This window comes from Lissotriton helveticus, chromosome 1_1, assembly GCF_964261635.1.
Source record: "Lissotriton helveticus chromosome 1_1, aLisHel1.1, whole genome shotgun sequence".
NCBI lineage: Eukaryota > Metazoa > Chordata > Amphibia > Caudata > Salamandridae > Lissotriton > Lissotriton helveticus.
The window spans coordinates 1,613,781,568-1,613,808,568 of record NC_136057.1 but is presented as its reverse complement, the minus strand read 5'-3'; the positions used below and the strand labels follow the sequence as shown (position 1 = coordinate 1,613,808,568).

Sequence of the window (27,001 nt, the reverse complement as noted above, 5' to 3'; positions counted from 1 at the left end):
TTTTGCACTGTCACTTTAAATAGAGGTGTATCTCACGACACTGTTGTCATGTGATCAAGGCACGGATCTGCCGAAACGCGTCGTGACGATATGGCAAGCACAGAAATAAATATTTAAAAATTTGCACTAAACTTGGGTCTTCCTCGTCTTTTCGTCCCCTTGAAGACGAGCCTTGCAGCATATAGCGCTGGACAGCTTTCCCCAGCGAAGAAGACCCCCTCCTCGACAAGTTGGCTCTGGAGACAGAAGGAAGGTTGCTGGTACTGGCGTTCCGTGAACAGCCTTGCGGAATTAAGGTGCTTTGCTTTGAATGCACCGGAAAACGGAAACCTTCGGAGCCCCCTGCTGTAGTGGAAGCCCTGGCGAGACCAGGAAGAAGGAGTCGCCCATTTCCGGCAGCCAGGCAAAGCTCGGAGGAGCGGGAGCTCGGTAGCTGCAGTAAGCGGCAACGGATCCTGTGGCAAGGCAGTCCGAGACAATCAGCAGGTGAGGAGGTGTGCACCCAAGTAGCTACGGGCAAAAGATAGCTCGATATCTGTGTGCGAAGCAAGCAGTGGCGAAAAGCGGCAAAACCAATACGTGCAATTTTGTCATGTCGGCGGTAGCAGTTAAGAACCGCAAACATGCAGCGGCAGGAATGTTCTCTGACGAGGCTGTGCAGCCAAGGCAGACAGAGACAGTTACCGGCTTAAACATAGCTGCCGGAGGAACAGGAATAAAAGACAAATACAAAGCGCTTGAAAAACTAATGCGCAGGGAAACAGCTAAATGATGGGAGGCTAAATCTTTACGAGGCTATTTGGATGTCAACCGCATACCTCGAGGGCTCAGGATAATGATAGCCCCTAATTATGACACACCGAATCCCCGCTTAATGGCTGAATGGGCAGAATGCAATTTAGATAACTCCAGGAGGTTGGTGGAGATTCTAGTGAGGCATGCGGAGAGTGACCGCGAAGAAATTTTTCCCAATATCGACTTGCTGCGCAGAGAAATAGAGGCGCTCAATGACCCACAAGAAATCAAAGACAAGTTTGAACAGGAAATGGAAGAACGCTTACAAAAAGAGGATGAAAAAATCAAAGTGCGAAAAATGTACAAATTTAGACGAGATAAGGAGGATTACGAAAATGGAAGGATTTTTACGTTTTCACGAAAATACGATGTGGCGAGGCAGAATGCAGGCAAAATGCCTAATCAACCCATTGGGTCATCGCATCAATCAGTAAACACTGCACCAGAAACCTCCTTGATCTCGGGGTCAAGTGTATACACAGAAAGTGGCTCAGAGGAAGGAGAGGGAAGCAGTAATGCTATTAAACCTACGATGGGGGAAGAACTGGAGTATATACGGCAGAGTAGGCGGGAGACTCTACGCTCTGCAACAACAGCGCAGCCGGCAAAAAACGGCGCACCAGGAGCAGGCGGGAGAGGAGGACCGCCCAGAGGAAACGCGACATTGCGAGGAAGTTGGAACCGGGGTTCATGGAAAAAGAAAAACAAAAATCAGAATCAATGAGCAGAGGAAGAGACAATATGGCGGAGGTTGGAACGAACTCTAATACCATCATCAATTTGTCTGAAGTGACCCTCACAGTGGCGGAGAAGCAATTACTGTCACTAGGCTTATCTTACTGCCCAGAATCCAACTTCCAATATACACGATCCAGAGCTGACATCTATCTGTTTATCCGTAAATTAAAGCTCCAGAAATTCCACAAGCTGCAAACTAGGGGCAAATCGAAAAACACACCCACGGTTGACACAGGGAACAAGTACACTAATCTGGTGTCTAGTGATTTTGAAACTCTAGCTGCGGCTCAAAGCATCATCAATTCACCGGACATCGCATCGCAATATCAAACTTCACAGGAAAGTGAGATTTTTGTAACACCCTTTCCAATTTTGACTTCACAAGAAGTACGTAGTTTAAGTAACACCAAACCGGAAACACCTTTCAAAAACAAGTCGAAATTTGTGCCAATTATGATGAAAGATTCGATAGATGTCTTTAATGAAATTGTAGTGGCACAAGTGAAAAAACTGAACAGGAGAATCCAATCAACAAAAAGACAACGTTCCAATGAAGAAATCAAATATGGACTATTAGTTGACAAATTGAAAAGTGAAGATAAGGTCGTAATAAGAAATTCGGATAAAGGAGGGAATATTGTGTTGTGGCCCCTCTCTGAATATCTCATTGAAGCAAACAAACATTTAGGGGATACCCAATGCTATGTCACCAGCACACCACTTAACTACAAACGTATGCAAGATGACCTATGTACTAAATTACTGGCTTGGAAGAGCTTGGGGTTGTTAAACAATGATGAGTTCAAGTATCTGAAAAAAGAATTCCCCAAAACACCAGTAATATACTTTATACCGAAGATACATAAGGACCGTGCAAAACCTCCTGGTCGCCCTATAATTGCAGCCTGTGATGGCCCACTTGAAAATCGATCCAGGTACATCGACTAATTTTTACAGGAGCATGTGGTGGGGTTGGAATCTTTTATAAAAGATACAGGAGATTTCTTACTAAAGATCAACAAAATCAATTGGCAAGATGGGTATTATCTCATCACCCTAGATGTGTCATCGCTGTATACCTGCATCAGGAACCAAGATGGGTTAAGAGCAGTGAAACATTTCCTAGGTAAAAGGAATATGGAGTTTGCAGAACACAACAGAATGCTCATGGACCTATTAACTTTCTGTTTGGAACACAACTATTTTTTGTTTAATAAGCAAATGTATCGCCAAGTTCAAGGGGTAGCAATGGGGGCCAGTTTTTCCCCCAGCTACGCTTGCCTCTTTATGGGCTGGTGGGAAGAACTGGTCCTCAAGAGGCAATATACGGATATATACACAGAAAAAATTGTTTCTTGGCTCAGATACATAGATGATCTGATAATTGTGTGGAAAGGTACCAGAGAAGAAGCCATGGATTTTATTAGAGAGATCAATGTTAATGACATTAACTTACATTTGACGCACACTATAAGCAATTGTCAGGTATCCTTTTTGGATGTGTCAGTAAATATAGTTGAAAACAAGATATGTACAACCTTGTTTAGGAAAGAGACTGCAGGGAATACGTTGCTACATGCAACTAGCGCACACCCTAGACACCTTATACACAGCATCCCGTACGGGGAAATGCTTAGGCTGCGCAGAATATGCAGCGAGGAGGAGGAACTCAGAAAGCATCAGCAGGAGAGCAAGGCCAGGTTCTTAGAGCGGGGCTATGGTGCAAAAGTGATTGATGCTGCAATTGCCAAATCCAATGTCAAACTAAGGGAGGAGCTCATAGAAAGTACGGTCAATCGTAGGCAACCAGAGATTGCTAATGCCCAAACAACTCATGAACCTCCCAGGCTGATTCTGACCTACAACAGACAGCATAAGGATTTACGTAAAATCATACAGCGTAATTGGCATGTGGTAAAGGATGACCCGGTGATAGGTAGTCATCACCCAGAGTTTCCTGCAATCACATATCGTAAGGCCACCTCCATGGCTGACATATTGGTAAAGAGCAGTCCTGAGTATAAGGACTCCACAGGTTTATCTTTGGCACGGAAGGGATTTTATAAATGCCCTCAGTGTAAAGCTTGCACATATGGAGTGAATAGGACCTCTTATCTTACTGCCTTCAGCACAACACCACAAAGTATCAAACATCATCTCACTTGTAAAAGTGAGTATGTGGTGTACGTCTTGGAGTGTAGTTGCAATTTGAAATATGTAGGGAGTTCTAAGTTGCCGGGTCACAGACGTATATTACAGCATATAAGGGCAATTAATAATAATGACCAGAGCTACCCTGTGGCCCGTCACTTCCATGATGTCCATGGTGGCAAACCCAAAGACCTCAGATATTTCCTGTTGGATACGGTACCGATACAACGGAGAGGAGGGGACAGAGAGGAGATGTTGCGTAGACTAGAGACTCATTATATTCTCCTATTGAATACGAAACAACCAAATGGTTTAAATATGAGTGAGGATCTATATACCTACCTGGGTTGACAGAACTAACTTATACAGACACATGTAACTAAATTAGGTACTATGACCATTAACTGTTCTAATTCCATCCAACTTGCTTGAAAAAGTAGGCTATCAGGATTTTCTATAACATTATCAAACTATGTATATAAGAAATGAAATACAGAATTTCTTTTAACACTGTTCTTATTGTAAATAGAGAGATATATTTTTGATACTATAGCCTATGATGATAACGAGATTTTAAAGATTTCTACTTTATTTATGGATGAATTAATTGTTTACCGGTTGGCATATTGATTAATTGTGGGAATCTTTCATGATCATGAGTATGGAATCTTATTATCCAAAATAATGGAAACCTGTTTTCATACGTTCTAAGCTTAATCAAAGCTATAGTGGTCTCTGCAATAGGTTGGCTGCACAATAGTGCCTTGATGACTCTTTTGTTTCATTTTATTTTATACGTTTAGGGAGCACTTTTCTGTTTGTTAGTTCTATATATAAAAAAAAAATACACAAAGTACAAAAAAATATCACAATAAATAATTGAGTTAAGGGGTTGGTTCTAGGGATACACTGTGTATATTGTATAGGCATTCAGATTAAATACATACAATGATGGATTAGATATCAAATGTGATATAAGGTAGATGTTTGATATTGACAGAGGTGAGGTGTCAAAGTGGGATGCAATATTGCAAAATTAGTTAAATACGTAATAGGAGTCTGGCTATTCGATACACAGAAGCCAAAGGCTACCGCATTTAAGCACAGATGTCACTTTAAACCATTGTTACAATATACCAATTTTATATTATGTATTATACATTATTGTTTGATTAAGAAATACTGACTGATTCTTGGATTATGTATTTTACAGAAATGTTAAGTGAGAAAATACTGACAGTATTTCTTTTATGCCTATTTTTGCACTGTCACTTTAAATAGAGGTGTATCTCACGACACTGTTGTCATGTGACCAAGGCAGGGATCTGCCGAAACACGTCGTGACGATATGGCAAGCACAGAAATAAATATTTAAAGATTTGCACTAAACTTGGGTCTTCCTCGTCTTTTCGTCATTTTCAAACTCTTGAGTCCCCTCGTAGCAAGGACTCGCCTCAAAGAAGAGCACTCAAAGCCAGATTGCAGCGTGGTAAAGCCATTTAATTCAAAAGCTCTGCCGCATAGCAAGGTTACAAAACAAAATATATATATATATATATATATATATATATATATATATACATATATATATATAATCCAAAGATACGACCCTGAACCTCCAGCCAGTGGCGAACAGAGACCAGTGAATCCCAAAGTTGAGGCAAGATAGTTTATTTCAAAACACCAATCTTCAAAAGCATACAGCGGACTGACGCGTTTCGGGCAGATGCCCTTGATCACATTGAAATGCATTTTTGAAAGCCTAATTTTTATACGTTGTGAGATACACCATGTGATTAATAGAAGTAAACAACATACTGCAGGGACAACTGGAATACCTCATACAAATGTTAAAAACAATTCAATTCTATTGCACGGTTATTGCAAAATGGTTCCACATTTTGTCAAATTGATAAATAAATCTCAAGATTACAAATGATATCTGCATAAATGCATTATGTCCGTAGACTACAATCGACTCAAAGATTGCTGTATACGTTGGTCAGAGAACATTGAATATTAGCAGCATAGATATAATGTGCAAATCACTGCATTATGTAAACAATTTGTGCAAAGTGCAAAAAGGACCGGCATGTGTTAAAAGTACCAAATAAATACTTAAAAATCACATTGAAATATCAAAATTTCTAAAAGCCGGTATTTCCATTATCTAAAATGTGCAAAATATCGCAATGTAAATCATCATTATATGCAATGTCTCTGGTTGAAGCCAAAAACTATTATATGTCACTGAGTCAATCTGTATATGCACTAATTGTTTGGGGACATCTCACATAGATGGCAACCCCATCATGTTTACAGGCCCGACCAAAAATAGAAGGACCACAAGATGTTAAAGATAAAGCTGTACCGTGGAACCAAAAATAATGATATTCTAGAAGATAATTCCCATAGACCCTGTTGATGTAAAATGTGCCCCTACAGTTGGATTTAATAAACCAAATCTGTATTACCATATGAAAATAAAATAAATGTGTATATATCCATCCCAAGGTGTAGTTCCAAACGAAAATTGTTTTCCTTTGCAGAATACAAATAAACAAAAAAGCAGCATAGATCATTTCAATTAGTAATGTCAATTCATAGTGCGACATCAGGTGTTAAAGGCATAGAACCAAGGAGAGACATCACCACAGCAAGTACTTCAAAATCAATATGTCGTAACAGATAACTTCCCTTCCAGATTCTCCATAGAGCCCTATAAGAAATGGTACAAATCCTCTGTCGTATTTAGCCCGTTAGGACCTTACTGTCCAGTTCTAATATAGTTTTTGATTCCAGTTGGCGTAATCTTTTATCCCTGTCACCACCTCTACGCATTTTTGGCACTGAGGTGAGTACATAATATGAAAGACATTTAAGATTGTTACCATGTACACTTTTAAAATGTCTTGCGACAGGGTAAGAACTGTCATTATTGACAATTGCCCAGAGATGCTGCAATATTCTGGCGTGCACCTGTAGCCTGGTACTCCCAACATATCTCAGGCCACAGGTGCACCCCAGAACATATACAGCATACTCCGTCTTGCAATTGTAATTTTCCCTGATGGGCACAGGAATGGTACTGAAGGGAGTGCTGTAATGAGTCATGTTAATGCCGAACTTGCAAGCTCTGCAGCTCGAACATTTGTAAAACCCCGGCCGGGGTTTGAACCAAGATGTGTTTTTAGGGAGCTCAGGAAAAGAGTTGGATACTAGGGTCCGCATGGAAGGACCTCTACGAAATGAAACGATGGGATTGTTGGGAAGTTGGGATGCCAACACTCCGTCTGTTTTTAGAATGGGCCAACTCTTGGTTAGGATAGCCCTGATCTTTCTTTCCTGGCAACTGAATGCTGTAATGAACCTGATATTACACTCAGCTGACTTTGTGTTGCTATGCATTGTGGAGGACTCTTTGAGAAACAGCGATTCTCTAGATTTTTGTTTTGTTTTATTTATCGCCATATTGAGGATTTTATCATTGTATTCTCTGGCTTTGAATCTAGTCACTGCATCAACAGTGCATTTCTCAAATTCCTCCTCATCACTACAGATGCGTTTTAGACAAAGTAGTTCGCCATAGGGTATATTATCTATGACGTGACGTGGGTGGGAACTACTTGCATGAAGCGTTGAGTTCCCAGCTGTTTCCTTTCTGTGGAGGGTAGTTGATAATTTATTGTTACTGGCCAAGACTCTAACATCTAAAAAATCTACAAAGTCTTTACTGATGTTTGATGTAAACTTCAAATTTACAGAATTAATGTTAAGACTTGTGATGAATGATCTGGCACTCTCTTCATCCCCTCTCCAAATTAAAAACACATCATCTATAAAACGAACCCATAAAGTAACATGCTCCAGAAACGTTTGGAAATGCTCCCCCATGAGGACCCACCTCTCCCACCAGCCTACGTGCAAGCACGCATAGCTGGGGGAAAAGCAGGCCCCCATGGCAACACCTCTTTTCTGTAGGTAAACATCCTTACCAAAGACAAAGTAATTATGATGGAGACACCACGTAACAAATTCTAAAATCATCCTATTATGGTTATAACAATGGAGAGGTCGTGTGCCCAAAAAGTATTCTAAAGCCCTTATATATATATATACAATTCATCAAACTATAACTACCTACTGGCGACCGGCAGTAGGTAATATATATCTATTTACAGCTGGTCGCCAGTAGGTAGTTATAGTTAGAACCTAGTTTCCATAGGAAAACATTTTTCGATTTACTACTAACTTTGGCGTCGTTTGATGAATTGTCGCGAAATTCTCCGAAAAGACAGTCTAGCCAGGTCAGCTCCTATCCTGAAAGTTTGGGGGTGATTAATCAAACGGGGGCTGAGAAAAAAGGGGGGTCCCAAAACGCGTTTTCCACATGTTAATTTCCATTGGAAATTTCGAGATGGGCTACAGCTCGAACTGCTACACGGTATTACCCCAAATTGTGCTTGGTTCAGAAAGCAACTTTTTTTTAAATCATGTAAATCCGTTCAGTAGTTGCTGAGAGATTCAAAAAAGGAGAGTCAAAAAATTAATTTCCGATAGGAAACTTTAGGCAAGGCTACAACCCAAACTATTGAACGGAATTACCCCAAATTTGGCAAAAAGGTAGTGCTTGGTTCAGAAAGCGGCCTTTTTTTTAAATGGTGTAAATCAGTTCAGTAGTTGCTGAGAAATTCAAAAATAAAAGTTTCGATATCTGTGGCCACGGAGGAGTCGTGACCCCTGCCGACCAAGAGCTTTATTCTATTTGGCTGTCAGCACTCCAAGCCAGGAAGTGTTGGCAGACATCTTGTGACTCTGTAGAACCGAGTCACAAGAAAAGAGAAAAACAAAGGTGAAAAAAAAGAAAAGGGGGCAAGGTAGAAACACCCTGACCCCCAGACCTGCTCGGGGCGTTCCACAAGGGACCCCAGGGCGTTAAAAAGCATTTTAAAAAGAAATAATTGGGCGAAATGCGCGCTGGGGTCAAGAATCCTGCAGATTTTTTTTTTTTAAATGATGCGCGGACTTCATTGAGGCCCCCGGGTGGGCCAGGTCCTGGGTGCATTTGCAGCAAATATATTTATTTATTTATTTATGACATTTGATTAAGCGCGAACAAATGCCCTTGGGCGTCTCGGCGCTGTGACTTCTGCAAACAGATTTTCCATGTGCACATGTTGATCTGGGGTATTACTGATTGAACAGCCAAGTTTTTAGCTGTTTACGAAAGGACCAAAGCGAGGGGCTAGTCCTAATTGACTGAGGTAAGGTGTTCCACAGTATGCGGGGCCCGCGTAGCCCCGGGGACCGTCACCCCCTGGAGCTTGATCAACATTATGTTCGGGAGGGTACTCTGCCCCCTCGCAGCCCCGGAGTTTCTTGTTTAATGTGTGGGGGCCTCCAAGGCCCCGCAAGCCCCGGGGACGACCACCCCCAGGGCTTTTATTAATTATTTGCCAGGGGCACACGCCCCCCCTGCTGCCCCGGGGACCACCACCCACGGTGCTTTAAAAAAAAACCTGTGGGGGGGCTCGAGCCCCCCCACACGTCCCTGTGACTGCCACCTCCCCGGGGCACTAAAATGCAAATGTGGGGGTCCGTTACGGACCCCCGAGCCCCAGGGACCACCACCTCCCGTGGGCTTCAATCACATTGGGAGGGGGGTACGCGGCCCCCCTCCTGGAGCCCTCTATGACCCTGGGGACCACCACCCCCCAGGGCCGGCTCCTGCATTGTCCCGGCGTGCCCACCCCCGGGACACTGCTGTTTGCTATGGCAGGGCGGAAGCTGTGCGGCTCCCGCCCTGTCATAGTAAACACTGGTTTGTATTTTGTAAGCGAGAGCAGGGAAAATCCAAACCAGTTTGCTTTTCCACAAGGGGAGCTGCATGTTAGCAGCTCCCCTTGTGGAAAAGCAATGCCGGCTCCTGCAGGAGGCGGGGAGCCGGCGGTACCGTGGGGGCATTGGGGCTCCCCCCACGGTCCCCAACGGATAGTGCCGGCCGGGGGATGGGATCCCCGGGGCCAAAAGTGGCCTTGGTGGGGCGCCACGCGTCCCCCTCCATCAATCACTAAAAAAATTCATTTTTAAAAAACGAGGCACAACCCCGGGGCCACTTGAGGCCTAAGGAGGGGGGCCACGCAGCCCCCCTCCTTTAAAAATAATTTACAAAATGTGGCCATGCCCCGGGGGATGAGATCCCCGGGGCCGAAATTGTCCCCCTTCCCGTTTTTATTTAAAAAATGTTTTTTAAAGCAGGCCCTGGTGGATGGGGTCCCCAGGGCCCCAATTAATGTAAAAATGTGCCCCCCCTTGTAAAATAAAATTAAAAATCTGGCATTGCTGCCAGGCCCCGCCCCCTCCCTGCAGCACTCAGCAAACTCCCCCGGGCGCGTTGTAAGTTGGGGAATGAATTCCTCTTGAATACTGGGGGTCCCTGGGGGCCAACTAGCCCACCAGGTACCTCCAGTATGCGCCAGAGAGCTGCCTTGCAGAGAGGTGTTCAGAGACCGTGCCCCTTTTTACACCTCTCTGCAACGCAGCTCTGTGGTGCTTACTGGAGCTACCTCGAGCTTTTTTTTTCTCCTCTGTATTCTAAGTGTCTTTTAGCATAGCACTGGCTCTAGGCCTGCTTAGTCAGAGTCAGTTACCACCAATACCCATCAGCAAAAAGTTGAGGGCACAGGATTACTTTCTGCTACTCTGTTGGTTCTTTCTGCACATCTCTTCTTATTGCTGCACTTTTCTTCGTCTTTCTGGATGTCTGTTGCCTCTTTCTGCATTTGTCTTGCTTCTTTCTGCACTTTTCTTCCTCTTTCTTCACATGTCTTATCTTTGTAGGCATAATTAGAAAATAGCATTTAAAATACCCTAGTTATTAACTGAAAAAAACATAGGTTTCAGGACGTTATAGTTAGACATTTTAATTTAAAAAACCTTTGAAATTCACTGAAAAAACCATAGGTTTCAGGGATGTTATAAGTTAGAAATTAAATGGTGAAAAGCGATGCACAGCAGAGTTGTGAAATAGTTGTAGCAGTTGGAGAGAGTCTTGGGTGCACACGTGGGTAGTGTCTCCGTCCGAAACACAAAAGGAAATAATCAAAAGGTTGTGTATGCATGAACCATGCTACTACATCCCCACAGGTGGCACACCGGATAAAGAATGTTTCAATAACAGATTATCCATATAGTTGAATTTATTGAGACGAGGGTTAATCCTCAAAACCGAGTTGATATTTAATCCATATCAATCATGTGTTCATATTCATTCATATTCATATTCAAATGAGGAACAATCAAGAAATGCGACTCCAATGCATTTCGGGCGGAGCCCTTTATCAAGGAGTGCTGTAAAGAAGGAGACGGGTAACAATCAGGTCAAATGTCATAAAACTAAAGCGAAACAGCGCGCTGGGCTTTAATCATATGTGGGGGCCAAGAGGAGGTTAAAGATTAAAGTGCCGATCAAGGAGTGAAAAACTATGAGTGACGTGACTCATGGCTAAAGGCTAGATGCGGGGTCGTGACTAATGGTATACTCGGTGCAAACAGGGTTCTCTTAGCTTTAACAGACGTGGAGGGCATTAACACTATAAAAAGTGCCTTTCAAAAACTTACTTGGAGTTCAGTATAACGCAGCGCGTTACTAGCAGGTTCGGGATTCTACCAAGAACGCTTGGACAGAATGTCGGAAATGACGAACATAAAGGAAGGCGAAAGGTGCAAACATGAAAAGCGGACTCAACCAAGGGTGAAAAAAAGGTGTTTTAGCGCCATGATGGAGTGGTGAAAATAAACAAAGGAGGTTCTCGAGGACATAGTGATAATGAGAGGGTAAAAAGATGACGAAAAGAAAATTAACTGTAAAGAATCAAAGATATAAAGACACACGCAGCAAGAAAGCAATGTAGCATGATCCAGGCATTATAAATAGCAACTAAATTCACAACGATCATTTAACCCAAAAGGCTTTTGGGTCTGCAGACGGTATATCCATTCCAGTTCCCTTTTCAAAAGGAGTTTGTTATTGTCAGTTCCCTCCTTTTTGTTGACAATTTCCAAAATGATGTATTGCAATTGTGCAATAGAGTGACGAGCTTCATCAAAGTGCATGGCAATGTTGGACTTTACATTTTTTAATCGAATGTTCGATTTGTGCTCATTTAAGCGAGTCTTTATTTTTCTTTCGGTCTTCCCCACATATAATTTACCACACAGGCATTTTAATGCGTAGATTAAATTTGAAGAGTCACATGTGGCGTTGACTCGAAGTTTGATGACCTTGCCTTTCATGGGGTGATGGATGAAGTTACCTTTGATGATGGAATTACAGTGTCTGCAGTTCAGACAAGGCTGTGTGCCTTTGTATTGTTGACTTGAGGTTGTAGGATTGGTCAATATTTCTTTGATGTTTCGACTTCGTGTGTGGGCAAACAAAGGTACAAATCTGAACATTTCATCGAAGTCTGGTTCAATCTGAAGAATGGGCCAATGTTTAAGTATGATCTTTTTATAGACCTTGCTCACAGTTGAATGTTTGGAAACCAGGACATTGCGTGGTTGTGCTGAAATCGGTTTTTTGAACAGAGCTTCTTGTCTTGTAATTTGTGCCACACGAGATTGTGCCTCATTAAGAACCTGTAAGGGGTAACCTCTATCCAGAAATCGTTTATGCATTTCATTCATGCGAATTTCCATGGTGTGTTCATCTGAAACGATGCGTTTGACTCTCAAAAGTTGAGAAAACGGCAAATGTCTTTTTAGTGACTCTTGATGATGGCTTTTATAGTGTAGGGTGTTGTTGCGATCAGTCTTTTTCCTATGAAGATCAGTGATGAGCCCATTGGTGGTGATTTTTATGTTGACGTCTAAAAATGTAATTTCAGAGTCGCTAATCTCCCATGTTAGTTTGATTTGATCATCCTTGGAATTAAGTTGACAAAGGAATTGTTCAAGAGAATCTTTGGAATCCATCCAGATGAAAAATAGGTCGTCGATATACCTGACGTACATTTTTATTTTTCCTTGATTGATTGATATATGTGTGTTTTTTCAAAGTTTTCCATATAAATGTTGGCATATGAAGGGGCCGCACAATTTCCCATGGCCATTCCAGAAAGATGTAGGAACCACTCATTATGAACTTGAAAATAACTATGGTATAAGGTATATACCATCAATTCCATGAGGAAAGCTTGCATGGGAACGTTAATGTCACTATTAAGTAAAGCTTGTTCAATAGCTTCGATGCCTCCCTGGTGAGGGATGGATGTATACAAGGAGCTGACGTCAGCCGTGCACATTATATACTTGTTGTCATGGTCTATTTGAATATTGGGTAATTTGGTCAAAAATTCAGTAGTATCCTTGATGTAACTGTGAGCTTTGATAACAATGGGTTGCAAATATTTATCAATTAGTTTCCCTGAGGCTTCGTGAATTGAACCTTTGGTGGACACAATAGGCCGGAAAGGTGGATTGTAGAGATCTTTGTGAATTTTGGGGCTCATTTGTAAAGTCGGGCTCCTGGGGTGCTGTGGTAAAAGAAAGTTCTTGGTGCGTTCCTGTATGACATTGTTTTGAAAAGCTTTCATGACGATGTCTTGAAGAGTATTATAAAATTCTCTTGTGGGATTGTTATCCAGTTGCATATACAAGGAAGCATCACGTATGTGTTCTTGTAGTCGCCGAGTGTACATAGAATTGTCAAGGATGACAAGAGCCCCTCCCTTGTCGGCTTTCATGCATTTAATTTCCTTATTATTGGCCAAAGATTGAAGGACATCACGATCTTTAGTGGTGAGGTTTTGGCGCCGGGTGTGGCGCTGGAAATTGATTTTTGACACGTCGTTGCGTACCAATTTTTCAAATAAATCGATTGACTTGTGGCTGCAAGGAGCTTGAAATGTACTTACAGGTCTCAATCCTTTTAGTTCATCAGGTTTGTTGTCAATGGTAGGTGGTAAAACCTTTTCGAAGAAATAACGTAACCTAAGTTTCCTTACAAATTTGAAGGTACTAACCTCGAGTTCCAGTAGATTAGTGTCAGTAGTAGGAATGAACGATGTACCTTTTTCAAGTAGATTCATCTGATGTGAAGTGATGGTAATGTTCGAAATGTTAATAACTAAATGTTCTTTTTCGGTTTGGGATCTTTCGTTGTTACCTTGCTCCGAGTAGTTGGAGCGGTTGAATCTTTTTCTTTTGCTCTGGCTCCTCCTGAGTCTTCGACGTTGTCCGTGTCTACCTCTAAAAAATGAACCGCAGAGGTCTGAATTTGTGAAGTGGCGGATGTGCTTGCAGGTTCATGAGTTGGTCTAGGAGGTATAGTGCTGCGGGGCGGTCGAGTTGAGGTGTCGCTACCAGAAGAAGATGTATCAGTCTGTGTGTTAGTTGGTCGATTACGTCGTCGTTGGGCGTACACGTCTGCCCACGAGTAAACCTCGTCAAGCTTGTAATCCAACGTATCGCGGCGAAATTTCCGAATTTTCCGCTCGTTGATTTCTTTCTGGTGTTTATCTAATGTAATCTTTAAGTCAGCCAATGTGTTTGAAAGCTCTTCTGGGGTTAACATTTCTTTGAGTTCTTGATCAATTTCTTTAATTTCTTGTTCAAGTTCTTTTAGAATGTCTGAGAGTTCTTCAACAATTAACAGGATGAGATCCAGGCTACATTTATTCAATATTCTTTCCCATTTGTCTTTAAATGTTTTCGAATTCTTGCATAATGAGGGTTTCAAGGCGATCCGTAAACCGCGAGGGATTCTGAGTGCCCTATGATATTTGAGTAGTGTGCTCGCATGGAGCTTTTGGTTGATGTGTCTCTTTGATAGGTATAGTAGTTGCTTTATACATTGTTCTTTGTTGCGTGTGGTAGAAGTTGGCGTGATGTCTTCCTCAATTAAAGCATAAATGCGTTGACGTTCCTCTTCGTCGTACGCAAGAGTGTGTGCTCGGGCTTCAGTACTGCGACTGATTTCTTCAAATTGCATTTTAAGGCGTGCAATCACTCAAGGCGGAATGTTTGTAGATAATAAATGGTGAAAAGCGATGCACAGCAGAGTTGTGAAATAGTTGTAGCAGTTGGAGAGAGTCTTGGGTGCACACGTGGGTAGTGTCTCCGTCCGAAACACAAAAGGAAATAATCAAAAGGTTGTGTATGCATGAACCATGCTACTACATCCCCACAGGTGGCACACCGGATAAAGAATGTTTCAATAACAGATTATCCATATAGTTGAATTTATTGAGACGAGGGTTAATCCTCAAAACCAAGTTGATATTTAATCCATATCAATCATGTGTTCATATTCATTCATATTCATATTCAAATGAGGAACAATCAAGAAATGCGACTCCAATGCATTTCGGGCGGAGCCCTTTATCAAGGAGTGCTGTAAAGAAGGAGACGGGTAACAATCAGGTCAAATGTCATAAAACTAAAGCGAAACAGCGCGCTGGGCTTTAATCATATGTGAACAAGAAATTAAAGAAATTGATCAAGAACTCAAAGAAATGTTAACCCCAGAAGAGCTTTCAAACACATTGGCTGACTTAAAGATTACATTAGATAAACACCAGAAAGAAATCAATGAGCGGAAAATTCAGAAATTTCGCCGCGATACGCTTGATTACAAGCTTGACGAGGTTTACTCGTGGGCAGACGTGTACGCCCAACGACGACGTAATCGACCAACTAACACACAGACTGATACATCTTCTTCTGGTAGCGACACCTCAACTCGACCGCCCCGCAGCACTATACCTCCTAGACCAACTCATGAACCTGCAAGCACATCCGCCACTTCACAAATTCAGACCTCTGCGGTTCATTTTTTAGAGGTAGACACGGACAACGTCGAAGACTCAGGAGGAGCCAGAGCAAAAGAAAAAGATTCAACCGCTCCAACTACTCGGAGCAAGGTAACAACGAAAGATCCCAAACCGAAAAAGAACATTTAGTTATTAACATTTCGAACATTACCATCACTTCACATCAGATGAATCTACTTGAAAAAGGTACATCGTTCATTCCTACTACTGACACTAATCTACTGGAACTCGAGGTTAGTACCTTCAAATTTGTAAGGAAACTTAGGTTACGTTATTTCTTCGAAAAGGTTTTACCACCTACCATTGACAACAAACCTGATGAACTAAAAGGATTGAGACCTGTAAGTACATTTCAAGCTCCTTGCAGCCACAAGTCAATCGATTTATTTGAAAAATTGGTACGCAACGACGTGTCAAAAATCAATTTCCAGCGCCACACCCGGCGCCAAAACCTCACCACTAAAGATCGTGATGTCCTTCAATCTTTGGCCAATAATAAGGAAATTAAATGCATGAAAGCCGACAAGGGAGGGGCTCTTGTCATCCTTGACAATTCTATGTACACTCGGCGACTACAAGAACACATACGTGATGCTTCCTTGTATATGCAACTGGATAACAATCCCACAAGAGAATTTTATAATACTCTTCAAGACATCGTCATGAAAGCTTTTCAAAACAATGTCATACAGGAACGCACCAAGAACTTTCTTTTACCACAGCACCCCAGGAGCCCGACTTTACAAATGAGCCCCAAAATTCACAAAGATCTCTACAATCCACCTTTCCGGCCTATTGTGTCCACCAAAGGTTCAATTCACGAAGCCTCAGGGAAACTAATTGATAAATATTTGCAACCCATTGTTATCAAAGCTCACAGTTACATCAAGGATACTACTGAATTTTTGACCAAATTATCCAATATTCAAATAGACCATGACAACAAGTATATAATGTGCACGGCTGACGTCAGCTCCTTGTATACATCCATCCCTCACCAGGGAGGCATCGAAGCTATTGAACAAGCTTTACTTAATAGTGACATTAACGTTCCCATGCAAGCTTTCCTCATGGAATTGATGGTATATACCTTATACCATAGTTATTTTCAAGTTCATAATGAGTGGTTCCTACATCTTTCTGGAATGGCCATGGGAAATTGTGCGGCCCCTTCATATGCCAACATTTATATGGAAAACTTTGAAAAAACACACATATATAGTGACCACATCAATCAAGGAAAAATAAAAATGTACGTCAGGTATATCGACGACCTATTTTTCATCTGGATGGATTCCAAAGATTCTCTTGAACAATTCCTTTGTCAACTTAATTCCAAGGATGATCGAATCAAACTAACATGGGAGATTAGCGACTCTGAAATTACATTTTTAGACGTCAACATAAAAATCGCCACCAATGGGCTCATCACTGATCTTCATAGGAAAAAGACTGATCGCAACAACACCCTACACTATAAAAGCCATCATCAAGAGTCACTAAAAAGACATTTGCCGTTTTCTCAACTTTTGAGAGTCAAACACATCATTTCAGATGAACACACCATGGAAATTCGCATGAATGAAATGCATAAACGATTTCTGGATAGAGGTTACCCCTTACAGGCTCTTAATGAGGCACAATCTCGTGTGGCACAAATTACAAGACAAGAAGCTCTGTTCAAAAAACCGATTTCAGCACAACCACGCAATGTCCTGGTTTCCAAACATTCAACTGTGAGCAAGGTCTATAAAAAGATCATACTTAAACATTGGCCCATTCTTCAGATTGAACCAGACTTCGATGAAATGTTCAGATTTGTACCTTTGTTTGCCCACACACGAAGTCGAAACATCAAAGAAATATTGACCAATCCTACAACCTCAAGTCAACAATACAAAGGCACACAGCCTTGTCTGAACTGCAGACACTGTAATTCCATCATCAAAGGTAACTTCATCCATCACCCCATGAAAGGCAAGGTCATCAAACTTCGAGTCAACGCCACATGTGACTCTTCAAATTTAATCTACGCATTAAAATGCCCGTGTGGTAAATTATATGTGGGGAAGACCGAAAGAAAAATAAAGACTCGCTTAAATGAGCACAAATCGAACATTCGATTAAAAAATGTAAAGTCCAACATTGCCATGCACTTTGATGAAGCTCGTCACTCTATTGCACAATTGCAATACATCATTTTGGAAATTGTCAACAAAAAGGAGGGAACTGACAATAACAAACTCCTTTTGAAAAGGGAACTGGAATGGATATACCGTCTGCAGACCCAAAAGCCTTTTGGGTTAAATGATCGTTGTGAATTTAGTTGCTATTTATAATGCCTGGATCATGCTACATTGCTTTCTTGCTGCGTGTGTCTTTATATCTTCGATTCTTTACAGTTAATTTTCTTTTCGTCATCTTTTTACCCTCTCATTATCACTATGTCCTCGAGAACCTCCTTTGTTTATTTTCACCACTCCATCATGGCGCTAAAACACCTTTTTTTCACCCTTGGTTGAGTCCGCTTTTCATGTTTGCACCTTTCGCCTTCCTTTATGTTCGTCATTTCCGACATTCTGTCCAAGCGTTCTTGGTAGAATCCCGAACCTGCTAGTAACGCGCTGCGTTATACTGAACTCCAAGTACGTTTTTGAAAGGCACTTTTTATAGTGTTAATGCCCTCCACGTCTGTTAAAGCTAAGAGCACCCTGTTTGCACCGAGTATACCATTAGTCACGACCCCGCATCTAGCCTTTAGCCATGAGTCACGTCACTCATAGTTTTTCACTCCTTGATCGGCACTTTAATCTTTAACCTCCTCTTGGCCCCCACATATGATTAAAGCCCAGCGCGCTGTTTCGCTTTAGTTTTATGACATTTGACCTGATTGTTACCCATCTCCTTCTTTACAGCACTCCTTGATAAAGGGCTCCGCCCGAAATGCATTGGAGTCGCATTTCTTGATTGTTCCTCATTTGAATATGAATATGAATGAATATGAACACATGATTGATATGGATTAAATATCAACTTGGTTTTGAGGATTAACCCTCGTCTCAATAAATTCAACTATATGGATAATCTGTTATTGAAACATTCTTTATCCGGTGTGCCACCTGTGGGGATGTAGTAGCATGGTTCATGCATACACAACCTTTTGATAAGTTAGAAATTAGCATTTAAAAAACCTAAGAAATTAACTGAAAAAACCATAGGATTCAGGGACTGTATAATTAGTTGGAGATTTCACTCATACAAAACCATAGAAATTTGGCCGTCATAGTTAGTAGACCTAACTATAACTCGCGCACCCGCAATGCACTGCTGATGACGTCACATATTACAGCACTCATGACATGCTCAGTGCCCCATCATCTGGGGTCAGCTTAGTATCTATGTCCCGGGGAGCCCACCCCCGGGACGTAGGGATTTCTTTGCTGAAACCCGTGTTTGCTTTTTCTTGATGGGAACATTTTTGAATTTCCTGCCAAGTTGGAGGAAAAACCAAGTCTGGTCCCAATTGGCTGGGAGTTTTCCAAAATGCTCCTGCCCACTGAGAGTGGACTTTTGTTCAAAATATTGCTCCTGCCTGGAGGGAGCAGCATTATGAACTGTTCCCTGCGGGTGGTAGCAATGTTGGCTCTTGCCGCATGTGGGTAGCCCGCGGGGGCTTGGGGCTCCCCCCACAGACCCCAGCGACTATATGGTGGGTTCCCTGGGTTGGCACTAGGACACTCACTTTTACATTTTCAGGGACCGGGGTCCCTGAAACCGATAATGGCTTGGGCAGGGAGGCCTGGCAACCCCCACTTTCCTTTAATTAAAAAACAAGGGGCCCTGAAGGATGCGGTCCCCAAAGCCTTACAAGTCACAGGGGAGGAGCTGTGCGCCCCCTTCTCCTTTTAACATACATATACGACCCTGGGTGATGAGGTTGTCAGGCCGAATAAGGGTCCGGGCGGTGTGCCAGGCGCCCCCCACTCCCCTTTAATTAAAAAACAAATGGCCCTGGTGGATGCAGGGCTTTACAAGGCTTGGGTAGCGGGGACTGCGCTACCCCTCTCTCCTTTCAATATATATGTACGGTCCTGGGGGATGGGGTCCCCAGTGCCTAAAGAGTCTCGGGAGTGGAGCTGCATGATCCCTCTTCCCTTTAATAAAAAAAGGTCATGAGGGATGGTATCCCTGGGGACTAAAGAGACTTGGCTGGGGGACTGTGTGGCCCCATTCCCTTTTAACATATATGTACAGCCTTGGGGATAGGGTCCTCAGGGCCTAAAAGGCTCGGGCTAGGTGCTGTGTGGCCCTTCATCCCTTTTAATTAAAAAACAAACAACCCTGGGGATGTGGTTCTCAGGGTCTTACAAGCCTCGGATGGGGCTGGAAGGGACGCTTCTCCGCTTCTCCTTTTAGCATATATTTATGGCCCTGGGGGATGGGGTCCCAGGGCTTAAACAGGATCGGGGAGTGGGGCTGTGTGGCCCTCCTTCACTTTAATACAAAAAAGGCTCTGGGATATGGGGTCCCCAGGGCCTCAAAAGGCTCAGAAGGGGGAGCTGTGTGGCCCCATCCCCTTTTAAAATATATGTACGGCCCTGGGGGATGGGGTGCTAAAAAGTCTCGTAGTGGGGTGCCTTGCGGCCCGCTCCCCTTTATTTAAAAAATAAACAGCCCTGGGGATGCAATGAGTGTTTCCCAAATATCTGTGGTTGATTGTTAATGTGAACCAAACCACCCATGAACTGTAAGGTATAGGGTCAAGGTGGCACATAACCCATGTTTTATACACCTAAGGGAGTTGTTTCTGTTCTGGCAATAATGATGCCTCATATGCATCTGAGCTGCTTTGTGCTTACATTCAGAGATCTAATGCTATACCCATGTATAGAGCAATGTGTGCTACAGAAGCGTGGATGATGTTATCAGTTTTGCCATAAATTATGTAATTTGAGATATCAGTGATGCCATAAATGATGTCATGAACAGGTCATGGGTGATTTAATATGTGGGGTCATAAGCAATGCATTTTGGAGGTGCAAGTTAGGGTTAGCTAGGCTAACTATAACTGGTGAATTTCTGTGTTTTTTATTTCAAAACATTAATGTTGTCACTGACAAATTCACCTAACTGTAATGCTACTTTAACCTTTTATTTTTTTCAGTGAATTTCTAAGGTTTTTAAAAAAAACAAAAATAGATCTTTTTATCGCACCTAACTTTAACGTTAATTTAACTTTTTTTTTCCAGGGCAAATATAGACATAAATATATATTGTAACAGCCTTCAAGAAATGGCAACATCCACTTGACTCCTCACCTACCAATCACTGGCAAAAGTAGTAAAGAGTTCACCGGTAAGTCTCCATATACGTTAACCTTATAATCAGGATGAGTGAAATCAAATCATGAAACTGAAAAAAATTGTAATTGAGGCAACAGAGATTGAGATGTTGGCCAGAAGTGGAAATCATTTTTACAGTTGAAATCACTATGATTCAAAGTTTGCAGCCACAAAAAAGCACCATCAAAAGTACCCCATATTAGGATTCAGTAAATGTTTACAGACTACTAAAATAGGATTGTGAACTTGTACAAGTATAGTATTTGGAAGGAGTGTGTTGTAGGCATTCTTTCCAAATGCTGATTCGGTATGCAATGCAGCTGAAATCTGAAATATATTGAAACGTTTCTGATTCAGAGTTGGTGTATTAACCTATTGGCAAAAGGGAAAGGGTACTCCTGGAACCCCTTCTCCTTCGTGAATGTTAAAAGAATTGTCGGGAAGAAAGCAGTAGTCAAAGGTACCAATGCCAATTCTCAAGCAAACTTAAAAAAGTAACTCTTAAAGGAAAAAAGGCTGCATTTTTTAAAAGAATCTTCACTTTATTGAACATCTTTCACAGACATGGTGGTCTGCAGACCCTAGCAGACAACCATCAATGTGAAGGCCTTCAATTGGAGGACGTCGCAATTTGTGACCTACCTCTTTCATACTCATGAGGTAGGTAGGTTACAACCCTATCTGAAATCAGAATATTATGAACTGAGCTAGTAGTATGTAGTTCGGTTTGTAAAATTGTTTACTGGCTTGAAAAATACTGGTTCATAATTGTGACTAGTTTTTTTTGTGACCTGTAAATAGTAAATAGTGTAGGCCTGATTTATAGTTTGAGAAATGGTATTCTGTCCATCATGATGGCAGTGCACATTTCATCCACTACTCTGAAGAACTATCGGTCCTCAAATTTGGAGATAACCACTGACTCAGCAGTCATCTCTGTATATTGAACAGTGGATCCTTTATGATGGCGGTTCCTTTCAGTGTACAAAACGTTGGTGGACAGCTGCCATCGGTTTGGATGCCTGTCCAGCAAACTTTCCAAAACCTTTTATTTTTCTGTAACAAACTTTAACAAAAACAAAACACTAATGACCCCCACACCTTGGAAACGTTCTCCCAGGGTGTGTGGGTGGTCATTATTTTTTTTCTCTCCCTCACCATCAGGTTTTTCCTGGTACTGACAGACAGGAAAAAAATGCATTACCTTAATAGGGTGGATGGTGTAATAACAAAAAGAGGGGTGAAAACCGGGGTTTCTTTCAGCACCACCTGACAGTTAACACAATATATTAAATTCAGAAAACTAGAAGTGATGCACACAAGGGAGGATTGTTTACCCCACCTTCACAGCTAGGAACCCCGCACAAGGTCCTGTACAATTTCATATAAACCCAATTGGCACACACTAATTAGTACATATATGTAGTTTGCAGTCACAGTATTAGACTCCTCATTTGCTGCATTCTTTCAGATTTTGGACTCCACTCATCAATATATTACTTCAAGTCTTGGACTCCACAAGTCATTTATTTTACTTGTTCACAAAGCTGATTCTTTACAGTAGCCAACATGTGTTTTGTCGAGAATTTTGTCTTGGTGAGGGCTACAAATGCGAAAAAGAAAAATAACAGTATAGGCATTCTAAACTGAACACAGAGTAGAAATTTTTTAGGCAACTGTTATTGCCACCACCAATGACTATAGGTGAATTTTTATCACATGCGTACATTGTGGGCAATTGCATGCGTATATTGTGGGCAGGCGTGCAAAGAATTACAACACCATACATTTTTTGTCAATTGGTAACATCAAATAATTTGTTTTATGAGTCAAGACCAACTAAGTATAAAGAGCAAATGACAACACCATATAGTATAGTAAAGATTACCCTATGTGGAGCTACAATAGATGGAATCTTGATGTGATCTTGTACCAGAACCCACATGCAGGTGAAGAGCAGAAGGGGTGTAATCAAAACACAGGGAAAAAATAACTAAATCTAGATATATATTAAAGGCATAAGCTCTAATCTATATAAAGTGTCACAGTCCCACACAGAGAGAATTTATTTGGAAAACATATCTATTTATTATTATTTTTTAAAGTTTTCATTCATAGATTCAACAATCATGAGGACATAAATGTATGTACAAAATCTATTTACATATCAAGTTGTATGCGACACAACCCTCTCATACCCTCATAGCAACCACCAATCACACCCATCCAAACCATCATCAGTCATACCAGTTCACGATATATACAAACAGTTAATAAAAGATATATATATATACATCATTGGAAACAAATAAAGCAGGAAACAAAGCAGAACAAAGCGCCGACGTGCGTTTTTGAACAGGACCGATATTCACCAATCCTTCGTCAGGGCGCAAATAATTATAACTAATTTCTTCTGTAACTAATCAGAACATAATAATCAGTACAATGAATGTAGACAGTTAGATTCAGGGCTGCCGCTTCAAATCATAATGTTCGGTCTGAAGACAATATCCCTATCAACAGACAAGGTAGAGCGTGGATGAAAAGGTTCAGGGGCAGGGAGTAGCCCCTACGACTTGAAGAAACTCGAAATAAACACGAAGGTGAATTTGGACGAGATGTAGTTCAGGAATAAAAATATCGCCTAACAGAAATTCGTGTCCACATATAGGCTCTTCCAAGCAATCACGAATAGATACACCTCCCGGTCGTGCAGGGCACGAGCCCCGAGCGGGCTTCTTGGCACCGATGTACGTGTATTTTGATGAGTGGGTCGGGATTAGTAAGCGTAGGTACATCCAAAAGATGGGCGGCTATAATTAGCGTGTCCCTCTTACGTCAAGTCGTCAGTATCCAACACACGGGCCAGATCATGCGTACATTGTGGGCAATTGCATGCGTATATTGTGGGCAGGCGTGCAAAGAATTACAACACCATACGTTTTTGTCAATTGGTAACATCAAAGAATTTGTTTTATGAGTCAAGACCAACTAAGTATAAGAGCAAATGACAACACCATATAGAATAGTAAAGATTAGCCTATGTGGAGCTACATTAGATGGAATCTTGATGTGATCTTGTACCAGAACCCACATGCAGGTGAAGAGCAGAAGGGGTACTAAGCCCTTTTACCTTATTTCCGTAATAGAGCCAAGCTAGTAGCACAGCTGCGCTATTATGAAAAGCCACTGGTCCAACTAGGTATTAGAGAAGTCGTTCCTGTCGGTAAACTGGTCTATCCAGATTTAAACATCACCATGTAATAATCTCCCACATGTTTGAATATTTACTCACCCTATCATGTTGAGAGTCACACGACGTTGGACGCTTTGGAGTATCAATTGTAATGTTTGTACACTAGTAAAACCTATAATTAACACAGTTATTCGTAATTTGTAGGTATATTCCCATATATCTTTTGTACCAATATAAAAACCCCACGACCAAAGCTTGTACATAATACGCAACTCACCAGTAAATGTGAAGGCGATATCCTGTGACCGATATGCAACAGTAATTATTTCATTCACATATTAACCCGGGTCAATGTAGGCCCTATGAGATATATAAGGAATACCCTCTAACAGATTAAGAGTCCAATCCTGCCGCTGTATGTGTTATCATAACACATCTACATTATATCAAATTGGGTTATGAAACTTACCTAATCCTTTCAAAATCGGAGTGCACTGAGAGTGCTCAGCATAAAGTGGCGTTCTGCATGGGCGCCATGTTGCCTTCCCGAATTAAAGGCAGGAAGGAAGACGGACTCGTGCTTGAAGTACATCTGTCCAAAGCAGGGCAAGTCGTGATACCAAATTGATTAATAAAAAGTAAGGGCGAAGAAAACAACAACTCATATTCAAATTAGCGATATTCTTCTTCCCCTACAATCTAAACCCACTTAATATTTGAGTTGCGCCGCCTACGATCAGTCTATCGCTTGTCACAATTAAGACATGTGAGTATATAAATGTCTTTATAGCAAGTGACGGTAAAACATATAGTGACAGAACCTATGTAAAGGTCAGTGTGTTCCGTGTTTCGCACCGAAAGAGGTCCATAAGTCAAAACTGAGTGCTTCTAAAGGACAAAGCCAATTTGAGTGTAGCTGTTTATCTACATCTGGGTTCCACTAGCCTGTGAATTAAAGATGGAAATACACTGTCAGTAAAACCTGTGACCCCGTGATAGTTGATTATGATCATAACATATTGCCTTATATAAAGTGCATATAACCGCCATCTTTCTGTTTATCTATTGCGGTTACTTTAATCAGATATAGCAGATAGTACAGGTGAGAGATCAAACGGAAAGTATGGCACTTAACACATTTACAACTTTAATTAGTTTAATAAATATTGCATCCCTCCCCCAAAAATACTGCAACTCATTATCTTTTTTTTTTTTTTTTTTTTTTGTCCTCATAACCACCATATAGACAACGTGCCAAAAGGAATCAACGGAGAATAACTGACTCAGTTTAGCTGAAAAACTGGAGGGGACACATATCTTATGGAGACCATCCATCCCACAGTCTTCCACCGTAATCCAAAAAAGCACCAAGTCTTTAATTTGCCAACCCGCAGCAAATCTTGGGGTAGTTTTAACAGCCAAGTGGGAGCCGGGCATGAACCGGGTAGCGGCTGTACCAATGGTGCAGGATAACAAAGCACCTAAGGAAATCAATCATTGGACTCGGGGGGGGGGGGAAACCCCCGATTACTTCACTGAGGCCAGGTTAATAGGTGCCAAAATGCCCTTTTTCTGCGATTACCAGCTCGGGCCATATCTGTGACAGAGGTCTGCAGTACTGAATTTTGCCAATCTCTAAAGGTGGGTGGGGCAGAGTCTTTTCACTTCCTGCAGATCTCTCTTCTTGCGAGCAAGATGGAATAAAAGACTAGACATCTGGGTAGGTGTTGTACTCCTTCCAAGACTCCAAAGATAATCAGGGGCAAGTCCATTGTGACAGGTCTACCTAGAGACTCAGAAAGGCACTTGCTGATATCCTGCCAAAACACTGTTAGTTGCGGGCAATCCAAGAACATATGAGTATCCGAAGCAGCAACCAAACCACATTTTGCGCAGGACACTGGCTGTCCTCCTACAAATTTAGAAAGTCTTAAGGGGGAGTAATACGCCCTATAAAGGGTGAAGATGTGATTTCTTCGAAGCCATGATGGCTTGACAATGCTCCACAAAAGCTCGAAAGAAGACTTCCAAAGAATTTGTAAATTCAGATCCACCAGAACAGAACCCCATAATGACTCTGGCAAGACAAAGTCTCCATCTGTCTCCTCCATAATAAAGTTATACCATCTAGATATTTCTTTCTTTTCTGGGCCTCTGTTTAGTAAGTCAGAGATAAATGGGCTATGTTCACCAAGTTTAAACTTATTTTTATTGGCAGGAGATGCTTTGTAGGCTGCAGCCCAACTATACATCTGGATATATTTGAAGCGTGAAACTCATTATCAATATTAAATCCTTTTTCCATGGACTGTAAATGCAGTATCCACATTGCCTCTCTACGCCTCAGGCTTAGTTCCCTGAACCCCCCCCCCGGGGTCTCTGACTACATAATCAGTTCCGCAAAATCTAAAGCTTTTGTGTTCTGTTTGTGCTTCGCACTCTAAGGCATGGGTCTCGATGGTGTATCGTGCATCATTAGATGTAACAGCCCTCATGTGCTCATCCACTCTGTGTCTAAGCCACCTGATAGTGCTCCCGACATTAATCTGTTCACATTTGCAGACAATGATACACACCACAAATTTGGTGTTATTATGGGAAATATCAAACATCCCCACTTCTCCAATGTTAAGTGTCTTCATTTTATCCATTGCCCATCTGCACATTCCACAGTGCCAGAATTTGTAAAAACCAAATGTGTGCTTCGACAGCCAATTCTCCTTCTATTTACACTTAGGGTAACTAGGACTGAGGAGATTCTTAAGTGTCAGCCCCCTACAAAAGGTTATGTCCGGTCTGTCAGAGATGTAACCCTTGAGGAGCCTATCAGCTATTAATAGGTGCCAATGTTTTTGTAGGTACTTTTTGAACTTAAACGAAAGTCTGCTGAAGTCTGTCACTAATCGTACCTTCTTAGATTCGTCCTGTCCCTATTGTCTCTTAGT

The 27,001-nt window shown here is 41.7% G+C and overlaps 1 long non-coding RNA gene across 8 annotated transcripts in view; it reads left to right on the top strand.

The window, feature by feature from the left end:
* LOC144829232 (uncharacterized) overlaps nt 1–27,001 on the top strand; it is an 814,902-nt gene that overhangs the window by 726,916 nt on the left and 60,985 nt on the right. For 7 of the 8 annotated variants that reach the window (XR_013610612.1, XR_013610614.1, XR_013610613.1 and 4 more), the window contains one exon: nt 20,768–20,873. The exons of the other annotated variant lie outside the window; for it this stretch is intronic. This is a non-coding gene — a long non-coding RNA (uncharacterized LOC144829232). The remainder of the gene's footprint in view (nt 1–20,767; nt 20,874–27,001) is intronic. 8 annotated transcript variants of the gene reach the window in all.